The 13,249-nt window shown below is 43.6% G+C and overlaps 2 long non-coding RNA genes across 4 annotated transcripts in view; one reads left to right on the forward strand and one right to left on the reverse strand.

Annotated features, from left to right (window-relative positions):
• The window catches only part of LOC123611929 (uncharacterized), a 184,014-nt gene extending 174,718 nt beyond the window's left edge, over nt 1-9,296 (forward strand). Inside the window, exons 5-6 of the long non-coding RNA XR_012503822.1 lie at nt 3,032-3,247; nt 3,347-9,296. This is a non-coding gene — a long non-coding RNA (uncharacterized LOC123611929). The remainder of the gene's footprint in view (nt 1-3,031; nt 3,248-3,346) is intronic.
• LOC123611928 (uncharacterized) overlaps nt 1-13,249 on the reverse strand; it is a 175,612-nt gene that overhangs the window by 78,508 nt on the left and 83,855 nt on the right. The gene's annotated exons all lie outside the window — the stretch shown is intronic.

Below are 13,249 nucleotides of genomic sequence, written 5' to 3' on the forward strand. Positions count from 1 at the left end.
TACAGGGAGAGGCTGGGAGGGTCTCTGGGCCAAGGGATGCAGAAAGTAGGTGGATAGGGGAGGTGCCCAAGGGGCAAAGCAGATGAAAACGTGGGTGCTGCTGGTGTGAGACCGCTGTGCAGGAATATGCCCGTGGTCTGTGTTTGGAAAGGGTCGGTGTGAGGTTTTTGGCATCTCCAGAACCCCTCTTAGCATTGACAGTCCTGTTGTCTTTCCTTCTCTTTTCATTAAATAGAGCTAAGAATGGATTTGGCTACAGAGCTCCGCCTGCCACATCTGGTCCTGCTTGGCTTTAGTCGGAACAGACCTTCCAGCACAAAATAAACACCAATAAAAGTATCATGGTGTGGTTACTCCATGCGCATCCAAACCTTCCTCACTTTCTGGGCTCTGATGGTGGAGGGGGCAGGGCGCCCACGCAAGGGCTGAACCCGGGGCCGCAGCCCAGCAACCGCAGGCAGAGGAGATCAGTGGAAAGCTACAACGAACCCCTGTTGCTCAAAGAAACACAAAAGCCTCGCATGAGGAAGGCAGGCGGAGGAGTGACCTAATTGTTAATTAATTAATTTGTTCAAAAAATGGTACTGTTCTTGCCATGTGAACAGCTCTGTAGTGCCGCACGAGCTGCTGTGGGAGACTCGGTCCTCAAGGGACTTATCAGCCCCTTACATGAGCCATAGGCTTTGAAAGCTGAAGTGTAAGCCTGATTACCCAACGGGCACAGCCAGTAACAGAGACGGCAACGGGCCCTCTATGGGGGGGGGGTCGAGAAAGGTTTATGGAGGCAGTATAAGAGGGTAAGGGACTTGAGAAGATGGAGAAGATTTGGGGAAGGTAGGTCAGAGGGGAAACCCCAGGTCAGGAGGGGCAAGATGATCACAGCTGTGGAGCATGAAAACGTCAGGTGCCACTGATCGGTTGTGAGTCAGCACGAAGCTCTTGCAAAAGACCTTGACTAAATTCTTGTCATGCAAAAGGGTTTAGATCTTATCTCGTAGGAAAGTTATATTCCCTCCCCACCGAATGCTGGTGGTCCAGGACTGCGGCAGAAGTGGCACTGTGTGATTGGCCTAAGTGACAGAAAGTAACACGGGTTCTTCCTGGTTCGCTATCTCTTGGGACACGTGCCTTTGGGAGCCTTGAGTGGCTGTGTAAGACGTATGGCTACTTTGAAGCTGCTGTGAAGGAGAGGCCATGAGGAAGGGCCACACAGAGATGGAGACTTGCCCAAAGGGCCCCCGCTGTTTGAGTTTTCCCAGCCTGGGCCCCAGCCATGTGCGCGACGAAGCCTTGGAGATGGTCCCGGTCCCAGCCCTGACTACCACTGACATTCACCCTCTGAGAGTAGCTGTGGAGAGAACCAGTGATGGGGACGTAGCCGAGCCCAGTTAAACTCCAGAACCGTGAGAGAGAACAGTAATAATAAATTGTTGTTTTAAGCCACTAAGTTGTAAGGTGGCTTGTTATGCAGCCACAGAGGAGGGTCAACCAGTAATGACAGCCAATTGTGATCCATCTCCTAACTGAAGCATCGGGAAGGCGGCGCCTGAGTCGGCCAGCCCCGCGTGGGAGGGGAGGTGGAAAGGTCGGGGAAGTGTTTCCAGGAGAGGTGAAGTACGAGCTGCGACTTCAAGGGTGAATAGGTGAGTGTCAACTACATCCTGGAAATGGAGGGGAAGAGACAGACAGGCAGGTGGGATAGGAATAAGAAAAGAAAGAATTGATAGCATTTGAGACTGCGTGGCTATGGGGCAGAAGCAAAGGAAGAGACAGGCTATAAATGGCTTTTGCCTCATTTAAATTAACTTTACCTGAATTGTAACAAAACGTACAGTGTTTAATAAAAGAGCCTTTACTGGTGGAAACAATGCAAAGCCTGGAATCTAGAGGTGCGAAAGGGATATTCTCTAGTAACTGGCGCGTGACCTCATCTCTCTATGCGAGATTAAAGTATTCGCTGCAGTTATCACGAAGCCCAGCTTGACTGCATCCGTGATTCATGCTCTGAGCGCTGTCTTCGCGCCCGCCAGGGGCCGGGGCGGTGCCCTTCCCCCCGCACACACACCTGTACCCACACTGAGATAAAGGGGGCTCACTCCTCCCCAGTCCCTTGGCTTACTTACCTCCCAGCACCAGCCCTGCATGACGAGACATGCTGGGGGTGGGGAAGGAGGGTGGCTGTTAAGGGGATGGGAAGAGAAATAAACATTTTCCTGGAAAAGCACTTCTTAGTATTCTTTTCCGATCAAGTGGGCGGAAGACAACTTAATTAAGAGACAGTGCTTAATGACAAGGAAGGAAAACGCTCCTTATCTGGTGGATTCCTTTGCTGATGGAATCTTCCAGCTCGCCCCGGCTAAGTCCATTGACTATGCCCGAAGGATGCATTGCCACGAAAGCTCTAGCATTAAACTGCAGGGCAGCAGCCCCCATGATTCAAGCACAGACTGTAGCCATCCTTTCTCTGTGGATGCACCCCAACATGGAAGCTCGTCTGCAAGTCTGCACCCAAGACTTTTCCAGAAGGTGGAGGTGTCTGGCATGGTTGCATTTCCTTGCCGCGCACAGCTCCTTCACCCCAGGCATGAGCCATATTTATTCCTGAAGCACAGCATCCTCTCTCATTGTCTTTCATGCTTGTCCTGAGTTTCTCTTTCCTCCCTTTCTCACCTAACAAATTCACCCTCATCCTTGGAGGCAGACTCCAAGGGCACTTTCTCTGTAAAAGAGGTAGCATTGACTGTTTCTACTCGATGCTGACTTGGCCCTTTGGCAGTAAGGTGTAGAAGCTATGAACATGGGTTTTGGGGTCAGACAGTCATTTAGTTTTCTAGGGTTGCCATAGTAAAGGATCGTGAGATGGGATGGCTTAAAACAATGGAAATTTATTGTCTCTCAGGTCTGGAGGCGTGAAGTCCAAAATCAAGGTGTCAGCAGGGCCACGTTCCCTCTGAAGGATCTGGAAGGGCACTCCTTCCTTGCCTCCTCTGGCTCTTGGTGTTTGTAATCCTTGGCATTTCTTGACTTGCAGGTGTGCCGCTCCAGTCTCTGCCTCCGTTGTCACATGGCCATCTTCTCCCTGTGGTCTCTACACTGTCTTCTTTCTGTGCATGTCCATCTCTGCGTTCGAATTACCTCTTCTCATAAGGACACCAGTCCTGTTGGATTAAGGCCCCACCCTAACGACTTCATCTGAACGTGGCTACATCTCCAAAGACCCTATTTCCAAACAAGGTCATGTTCACAGGTACTGTGGGTCAGGACTTCAATATATCTTTTAGGGGGACACAGTTCATCCCACAACAACAGTTAACCTCTCTAAGCTTCAGTTTTCTTATCTTTACAGTGATGGATCCCCATAGTGTCAAAGTCAAGGAGATACTGTAGGGGATACATCTGAAGGCTTAGACACGAGGCTTCACAAATAGCCCTCAATACGTGGTCCTTATTACAGAAGACATCCACGTGGCGGGGAGCAGGCCAGCCGTGCCTTCTCCACTCCTGTCCTTCAAAGCGCACCTTCGCCTTGAGATTTTTCACTAAACCCACTGAGACTGCTACAGAAATTCTTCTGAGGCTGGGGTGACAGGAGCAGATAATTAGTAAAAGATCAGGAAAGGGTAAGTGACTTCAGAGAAGAGAAGTTGAAACATGGTCTGACCTTTTCCATTATCTTGAACCAAGGCTGATCTAAGTTCAATTTTATGAATGGAGCTGACGGTTCTCTTTATACTCAGAATAGGGACCATTGGAAAGAGAAGCCACCGACAACTTTGTTTCCTTCTTGTGTGATTTGTTGGGGAGACTTACTGCTTTGGAGGCTGCCCGGGAAGCACCTTGACTCTCAGCCTGGAGACCCCCAGGATTCCAGCACCCGAAACCCTGAACAGAGGTCTGGTTGGCCAAGACCCCCCTTGTGTGCCTAGCACGTGGGCCCAGACTCAGTGACATGGCCCAGCTCACAGGAAGAAGTACTGAGGGTGAAAAGCAGCCCATGTGCCTGGCCTTCCCAGCCCTAAGGAAACATCCCAGAGCCCTGACAATTCCTCCACATCAGCACTCCAACGAAAGCCATCAGAAAAAATTTATTTCATCGGGGGAGCCCTTCTGGTCCCGGCTCAGCGCCATTGCTACATGATCCTTCCTTGGCCTTTGAAATTAGTAATAGTCAAAGCAATAAAGACTAATTTTATGCTCTAGAACCTGACAGTGAAAAATATTTTAGGTGATGGTCTGTGTCTGGTTGATTTAGGAAACCAACAAACCTGACAGCTGAGCAGGACGCGACACTCCAGGAGTGATGGGATGGTCATATGGTCTGTTTTGCACCATGCAAGGTGATCGAGATGCAATTCAGCAGATCTAATGTAGCTCTTGTTGGCTTTGGCTCTTTTTCTTTTAGAAAATAACTATGTCAAAGTATTTCCAGTATGTCCCCTTTTATAGGTTAAATTTTAAAAATAACATAGTTGATTTCACACAGTTGAGAACACGGGCTTTTGATTCTGAATGCCTGAGTTCAGATGCACGCTCAGCTGTTTGCTAACTCCGTGACTTTGGGCGGGTCACTTACTATATCAATGCCTCGGTGTCTTCAGCTATAAAATGGCGATAATAATGACCTCATAAAGATCAGTTCAAGAAAGATACCTAGCACAGCACGTGGCCCAGAATAAATGCTCCAGCCTTAATTCTTTTATTCCCCCCTCCCTCCCTCCCTCCCTTCCTCCTCAGCACATTTATACAATGTATACAACACAGGGACTATGAAGATGAATCAGACACGATTTCTGTTGTTGAGGTGTTAATGGTATGATACGGGAAGACAAGATTTGAACAAGAACCATAGATAGATAGATCGATCGATCGATCCTGAGACAGAAGTATGTACAGTTCACTGTCGAGGTACAAAGGAGGGTTTCATGGCAACACAGACAGAGGTCACACAGCTTGTCGTTCTGATAGAAGGTATGGGGCAGAATTCCCCACCTGGCAATTACTTACTCTATGGGAATGAAAACCAGGCTGGGATGGCAACTCATAACTCACCCTCAACTGCCTCCTAGCTCCTTCCTCTCTTCGTAGCCAGGTTTCTAGCAATGGTCTAAATCCTGTCTTCCTACCTCCAGATTCCTCTTCACTCCCAAACCTACAGTATCAAGTTTCTATTTCCACTCCTCTCCCATAACTTCTCTTTGGGAAGACAACTTCAATGGCATCTTTTAAATTCTCTCATTCTGCTGTTTTTGACTGACTTTTTGATCTGTTTTTATTGAACTTTTCCTGTTTGACAACTGGGACACTCTTCTGTTCTTCCTCCTCTCTTTCTGACTTCTTCCTTCCACCTGTCCCTTAAGTGCTGCACTTCTCCATGGTTCCTCTTTTGGATGGTTTTTTCCCTTGTCCCATGCACACTCCCAGACTGATCTCAACTCTGACCTCAACTATCACATCTGTGCTGTGCCTTCAACTCAGTTGTCTCTGCTAGATGGCAGAGCCCTTCTTCCTTGGGTAATCTATAACCCCTTAGAGTCCACATATGTTCTAGATTTTAATTCATGACACTACCGTCCTCAGTCAACCAGGCTAGAGACCCGGGGTCTCTAGGTTTCCCATTCGAATCCCTTCAGTTCTATGAACAAAATGTCTCTCAAACTTCTCATCTCTTTTCCACACCCCTTAGACAATGTTTTCACTCTGACCTTCATCATCCTTATCCCACCTCACTACAGTAGATTCCTGAATGACCTTCATATCTCCAGTTTTTCCTCTTCGTGGGCTACTGACCTCATACTGTCAGTGATCTTAGATATATGTCTGATCAAGGCATATGCTTGCTTAAAGTAACTCTTTATTAGTTCAGGAAACTTTCCAAATTCCTTTCTTCAAAGTTCTTTACAATCTGACTCCTACCTGCCTTTCTAGCTTAGTTCCTCCAAGACTCTGAAATATAACAGCCTGTGATGGAATGATTTTGTCCTTGCAAAATTCATGTTGAAATCTCAATCCCCAGAATGTAACTGTATTTGGAGATGGGGTCTTTAGGGCAATATATCTTTCAAAACTGAATGAATTGTATGGATAATTGCTAACTAGATATGAATTAACAGAGAGGCCACAAAAAGGTAAATATGGTAATTTAGTCTTAAAAATGCAGGTACTGAACTTTTAATCCTAAGAATGTTAGAAATAAGGTCATTAGGGCCCTAATCAAATAGTCTGGTGTCCTTATTTTAAAAAAGGAGATTAGATCCACTAACAAGGAATTATCCAAAAGAGAAATTAAGGAAACAATTCCATTTACAATAGCATCCAAAAAAAAATACTTAGGTAGAAATTTAACCAAGGAGATGGAAGAGCTGTACCCTGAAAAATACAAGACAATGATGAAAGAAATTGAAAAAAGACACAAATAAATGGAAAGGTAGCTTGTGTTCATGGACTGAAATAATTAATAGTGTTAAAATGTACATACTGCCCAAAGTTATCTACAGATTCAATGTAATACCTATCAAAAATCCCATGGCATTTTTCACAGAAATAGAAAAAAAAAAATAACCCTAAGATTCATATAGACACACAAAAGAGTTAAGTAGTAAAGTAATACTGAGAAAGCCGAACAAAGCTGAAATTTCCTGGTTTCAGTCTCTATATACAAAACTATATTCATTAAAAACAGTATGGTATTGGCATAAATACAGACATTTAGATCAGTGGAACAGAATAGGGCACCCAGAAATAAAACCCATACATATATGGCCAACTTATCTTTAATACGGGCATTAAGATTATACAGTGGGAAAGAAAGTCTCCTCAATAAATAGCATTGGGAAAACTGGACACCCACATGCAAAATAATACAACTGGACCCTATTTTATACCATAAAATTAACTTGAAGTGGATTAAAGACATAAGCCCTGAAACCATCAAACTCCTAGAAGAAAACAGAGAGAAAAACCTCCCTAACATTAGACTTGACAATGATTTTTTTTGGATATAACACCAAAAGCACAACAACGAAGAACAAAAGAAATGAATGGGACTATATCATACTAAAAAAACTTCTGTAACAGCAAACAATTAACACAATGAAAAGGCAACCTATGAAATTGGAGAAAATGTTTTCAAGACATGTATCATGACGTTAATATCCAAAAATGTAAGGAACTCATACAACTCACTAGCAAACTGAACTAAAATTTAAAAAGTAAACTGATTAAAAGTTGGGCAAAGGACCATACAAGTGACCGACAGGTGTAAGAAAAGGCACTCAGCATCACTAATCATCAGGGAAATGCAAATCAAAACCACAGCGAGATAGAGCTTCATACCTTTTAGGATGGCTATTATCAAATGACAAGAGATAACAAATGTTGGCGAGGGAATGGAGAAAAGGGAACCCTCATACACTGTTAGGAATGTAAGCTGTTAAAAATCATTATGAAAATCAATTTGGAGGTCCCTCAAGATAAAAATTAGAACTCCTATATGGTCCATCAATCCCACTTCTAGGTATAGAACCAAAGAAGATGAAATTAGTATCTCAAAGAGATATCTGCATTCCCACATTCATTGCAGCATTATTCACAATAGCCAAGATATGGAAACAGCCTTAGTGTCCGTCAAAGGCTGCACTGAATGATATATACATACAGTGGAATATTATTCAGCCGTAAATAGCAGGAAGTCATGCCATTTGCAACAATGTGGATGAATGAAATAAGCCAGACACAGAAAAACAAGTATTATATAATCTCACTTACATGTGGAATCTAAAAAACTCAGTCCCATAGAAGTAGAGTAGAATAGTGGTTGCCAGAGCCTAGGGGCTGGGGGAGATATTAGTCAAAGGGTGCACATTTCCAGCATGGTGACTGCAGTTAATAAATACTGTATTATACACTTAACGTTGCTAAGAGGGTAGGTCTTGAGTGTTCTCACCACACACACACACACACACAGAGGTGAGGTAATGGATGTGTTAATTAACTTGATTGTGGTAATCATTTTACAATGTATGTGTGCATGTATATGTATATAAATGTAAATATATATATATAGTCATGTTGTACACTCTAAAAATACAACAAAACAAGTAAATGGGCCATATCTCCCAAGCTGGAAAAAAAAAAAAGTTGACTTCACTGCTTACTGTTAAAAGAGAGAAATTAGGACACACATGCACACAGAAAGAAGAAAGGTCTTGTGAAGACAAAGAGAGAAGACAGCCATCTACATGCCAGAGAGAGAGGCTTGCAAGAAACTAACCCTGTCAACACCTTGATCTTTGACTTCTCGCCTCCAGAATTGTGAGAAAACAAACGTGTATCGTTGAAGCCACCAGTCCCATGGCACTCCATCACGGCAGCTCCAGCAAACTAGTACACAGCGCACAGAAGATTCTTCTCAGTCTAGACTACCCTGATTTTGGAAAACATACTTTTGCTTATGCAGTTTCTTCTACTTAGTGTCCTCTTCTAGCCAATATTTGTCTTTGAAAATATTTTTCCTGTGTCTCAAAGTATTTCTCAGAAGCCTATGCCCATCAAAGCTGGAAGTAATTTTTCCCTCCTCCAAGTTTCTTTTGCACTTTGCTCTTATTTCCAATAAAGCAGACATCATATTATAGTTCTTTTTTTTTCCTGTAAAATTGTGCCAGTCCTAGAAGGCAAGATCAGAGCGGCAACAATGATCAGGTTACATATGATGGTTGCTTGGAGTGATGTAATGACAGTGTTGGTGGAAATGTGAGGAAGGAGACAGAATGGGTAGAACTCGGTAGTTTATTAATGTTAGGAGGTCAAGGTGAAAGTCCAGATGAAGGATGTAGCCTCAATTTCTAACTTGCACAACCTTATGAATGGTGATTCTGATAGTTGTAGACAGGAAGTTCCAGAGGAGAAGTGGCCTTGGGAGACAATAAGTTAGCTCGCTGATGAATGTGAGTATCTGCGGGAATCCAGGAGGATGCTTTCTGTAGGCAGGTGGATGTGCAAGTCTGCACTTCTGGAGACAGATCTATTGTAAAACTAGCCTTATAATACTCATTACCTCTTCTTTTGACTAGCAATGGATCCTTAGGCACAGTTTCCATCAAAAAATTAGCTTCAATTATGTGCATTACAGGACTCTGTCTTGGTCTTCTTCAATTCTTTTAAAAAGCTAATACAGTTCTCTCAATAAATGATGATCAGTTAGGCAAATGTATGTGTTTATTTTTAAATACTTCATTTCTTTTTCTTCTCACATTGCACTAGCTAGGACTTCCAGTATCACGTTGAATAGGAGAGGTGAGAGAGTATGTACGTGTGATTCTAAAGGAAATAGTCTAGCATAATCTGATGTACTTGGCTAGTGAGCTTGCCTTAAAACTGGGATAATATTATCCTAGTTGTCCTCTTAATACCCCTTCTTTCCTTCTTTCAATGTAATAAGAATTTAGCTAAGTATATGCTCTCCCAGAATAATGACTACTTTTACCAACTCCCTGATAGTATGCCCAGGTGTCTGGACATTGTGATGTCAGCTAAAACATAAGGCAACCTCTAGAGATTTTTTCACAGAGGTGGCTAGTTTGTACTCCTCCCTCAATTCTTCTCTGTCCGTTTTCCTTTCTGTATCCTAGAGCGAGGATGCTGCCATCTTGGACCACAGTATATGAGGGCAAGGGTGTAATGGTGAAGGGAAAGGAGGCTGGTGGTGGTGTAGGGACAGAATTATCGTATTAGTCCTGGACTACCAGCCTGGAGTGATTTCTGTATGAGACAGAAATAAACTACTTTGTATAAGCCACTAACATCTTTCCATTTTCTGTCAATATAATCCTGATAGAGCAGACAACAAAGTGTTAGTGTCCATTCACTTCCTGCCCCTTCCCATTTCCTTCTGTTTCTATAAAATTGTTTTTTCATATTCTTTCCTGAAGAGGAGTCTTAAAACACCACATGACCAGCTGATTGTCCTTGTGTTCTTAAATTTCAGTGCTCTAGGAAATTTGTGCACAGGGTGCCACGAGATCTCTGAGATGAAGACGTGTAAACAGGGAGAGACTGGGCAAAGGCCATTCCTGGGTGATATAAACAGCAAGTAGAAGGCCTTAGAGGCAGTGAATTACAGGGAGTTTGATTGGCGTGGCTGAAGTATAATCTGCAACTGAGGCTGAAGCTAAAGACGTAGACAGGAGTCTGACACCGAACGGCCTCTTCAGTTGTGATAAAGATCTTGACTCTCTCATGCTCTCTTGGAATGTTCTTTCCAAAGAACAAGAAGAGGAGAGCTTCTTAGGCATCCACTTGTATAAGCACAGAAGTTAAAGCAGCCTCGTACACACTGGTACATCTTAGGGAAATTTAGGACCAAGGCAATTCTAAGGAGGTAGGGCTGGGAAAAGGGATAAAAATATTAGAGTGAACCCTACAAATAATCAAGGAGCTCCGGGAAGACTGCCTTCCAAACATCGTTCTCTTGTCCACTGATTACAAAACCTAACATTCTACCATAAGTGACATATTTATTAATTCTTATTGAAGGTGTTTCTGAGTTAAGATGTCAAGCAAGGGACATTCAGAGGAGGTAAAACCATTGACTTCTAAGTTTTGCTGTTATGTGATGCTGGGGAAGGGTCCCGTGACCACGGAGCCCAGTCAAACACCGACAGACAGAAGTGATGCGAGGTAAAGGAGACCTGGAGGGAAATGCCCTAGCCAGAGTCACAAGCTGCCTGCTGAGCCGCAGGCTTAGGTCAGATGATGAGCAGTCAGAGGGCAGCTTCTGCTGACCACATCTCCCTCACAACTGTTTGTGCTGATAACCCAGCTGGGGACAGAGGGAACCACCCCAGTGGACTGTTAAGGAGAGCTGACAGAGTTAGGGGAGAACAGCATGCAACTGACACTAGGGCAGACAGAGCAAAACGTGTTGGCTGCCTAATGTGAAGCTTCTTTGCCACCACCGTTCTTACATTTACGTTCCCCAGAGCAGGCTCAGCCTCACTTGCCAAAAGTGGCAGGGGATGGCAAGATTGTTGGCCTCATGCCCACCTGGGTCCCTGCTGGGAGAATCTTGCACATGCTGCTAAGTGCCCAGTGGCACTCAGGGCTTCCTTTTACATCCTTAATTACCCTGAAATTCAGCCACATGGTCCTTCTGCCTGCCTGGACCAGTGCTTGATGCCAGCTGGTATTAGAAACCTACTGTGCCCCAAGAGCCCTCAAGCTGCATCTTTACTCTGTCAGGGAGGGTCCTCCCAAGTCCGTGAGAGGAATGCATAATACACATGAGCGTGTGTCTTGGTGCATATGTGCTCCTGGGTTTACATATGTACTTCCAGGTTCCAGACAATGACTTGTATGTATATATATGTATATTTTGGGGATGCAGAGGAGTAAATGCTCATGTCAGAAGGTTTCTTGTGACTACTGATGATTATGGGACAGTGTTTTAAGCTTTCTCCAGGAAATCTTGGTCTAATCTCAACGTAAGGAAACACAGAAATAGTTCGGTAAATAATAACTGATTGTGTTTCTCTTTCCCAAAAGAGAGGAGGCAAAGTTTTTGGAGTGTTTTTTCTAGATATGAAGGCAGGGTAGAAGGAAGTGAAGTTGAATGTGTTGGGGGAAATTTTTCAGTTGGTATCACTTTACCCTCCCTACACAAAAACTCTGCACATCACCCTTCTTCTGATTTTGTTTTGGGAGGAAGGTTTTTGAAATAGGTATTTGTGTGGTGTGTAATTCTGTACACACTCATATAGGTTCACATCTATACACTTGTGCATTGTCACACTTAAGCAGTACACATAATAAACAAGGTGTTGTGCAAGAAACTTTGAGGGATGAGAAAGCAGTTTTCCACCAATCCTCAAAGATCTCAAACTCTGTTAATGAGGAAAAAGATGGTAGAAAACAGTAAGTGTTAGCAGCCAACTGTCTGGTAAGGTCATTAGGTGGGGAAGAAGTTCAGAGTTGGAGGGAGGTCCCTCCTCCTGCCCCTGCAGTGGTCAGGGGAGACAGAGAGGAGGAGATGCAAAATGAACCTAGGCTTGAAGTAGGAAGAGACCATTCTGAGATGAGGGTGTTGCTGGAAACTGCCATTGGGGAAGTAATGGAAGAGGGCAAACCAATAATAACAGATGGGGGCAAGTTACAAAGTTCCCAGAAATCGCACAGTGTACTGTGACCCCTGTCTCTACGGCAAAGAGGAACTCATCCATTCACGTGGCGGTGGCCGCTCTCCTGGAGCCCAGTTCTCCTTTCTAAATTCACAGGGAGGTCTCGTTCTGACTTCGCAAGGTGTCCTTCCAGCTTCTTCTGTCTGCAGCACTAAGACTAAAAGGCCAATCAGAGGAGACGGACACATAGATACTGGTTCCTGCCCCTTCAAAAGGACCGCTCGCTTGCTTGAGTTTTCCTTTTATTAGTTTACCTCCTTCAACAAAACCTTCGTTAGCCATCTACAAATTGTCAGCACTGTGCTGGGCAATGTCCACTCCGTGCCCCACCAAACACTTAGTAAAGAAGCAGTCACAGGAAACCAGCAGTAAGTACACACAGTGGGGTAGTGATGTGTACAGGACGCTCTGGGGAGTCCTGAGAGGACCCTCAAGAAAACCGGAAATTAAGAACGGTTTTATGAAGAAGGAGAAACAGCTGAATTTGTTTTTTCCTGAGTTTTGAAGGAAAAGTAGGAGTTCACTCGATGAAAGGAGAATTGTGTCAAATGTGGTAAAAACATCGTAAATGTGATGCCAATGTAATAGCCATTGCTGCTTACAGTTAGAATCTCTATAGGACATTACTTCAAACTTGTTTCCTGGGCAGACTAATTTAATGCTACCAAATCTGACGGTTTAGCTCATAGTACTAAATAGCATCAAGATAAATGTTATATAAGAATGATTAATTTGTAAAATACGATAGGATCAAGAATAGTTCTTTCAAGACTTTAAACAGTAGAACAAGGGTTTAACAGTATCATTTGTAGTACATTTGGTAATAAAATTGAGGGCAGAAGTCAAGAATTATCCTTGAAAAAATTCTCGAAAAATGTTTTTAAAGTTCAGATTATATTAACAAAGACCAAGAAGTGCTGTGTGTGTGTTGAGGGGTTAAGATGGTTCACAAAGGCATGTTTAATCACCCTTGGGTGAGTATATCAAAGAAATAAAAATTACAATCACAATCTATTTGTAAGATGATGACAAGGAAAACTGTCTACCAAAACTTATAGGGTATGGCCGAAGTTCTAATT

This window comes from Camelus bactrianus, chromosome 33 (assembly GCF_048773025.1).
Source record: "Camelus bactrianus isolate YW-2024 breed Bactrian camel chromosome 33, ASM4877302v1, whole genome shotgun sequence".
In the NCBI taxonomy this organism is placed as follows: Eukaryota; Metazoa; Chordata; class Mammalia; order Artiodactyla; family Camelidae; genus Camelus; species Camelus bactrianus.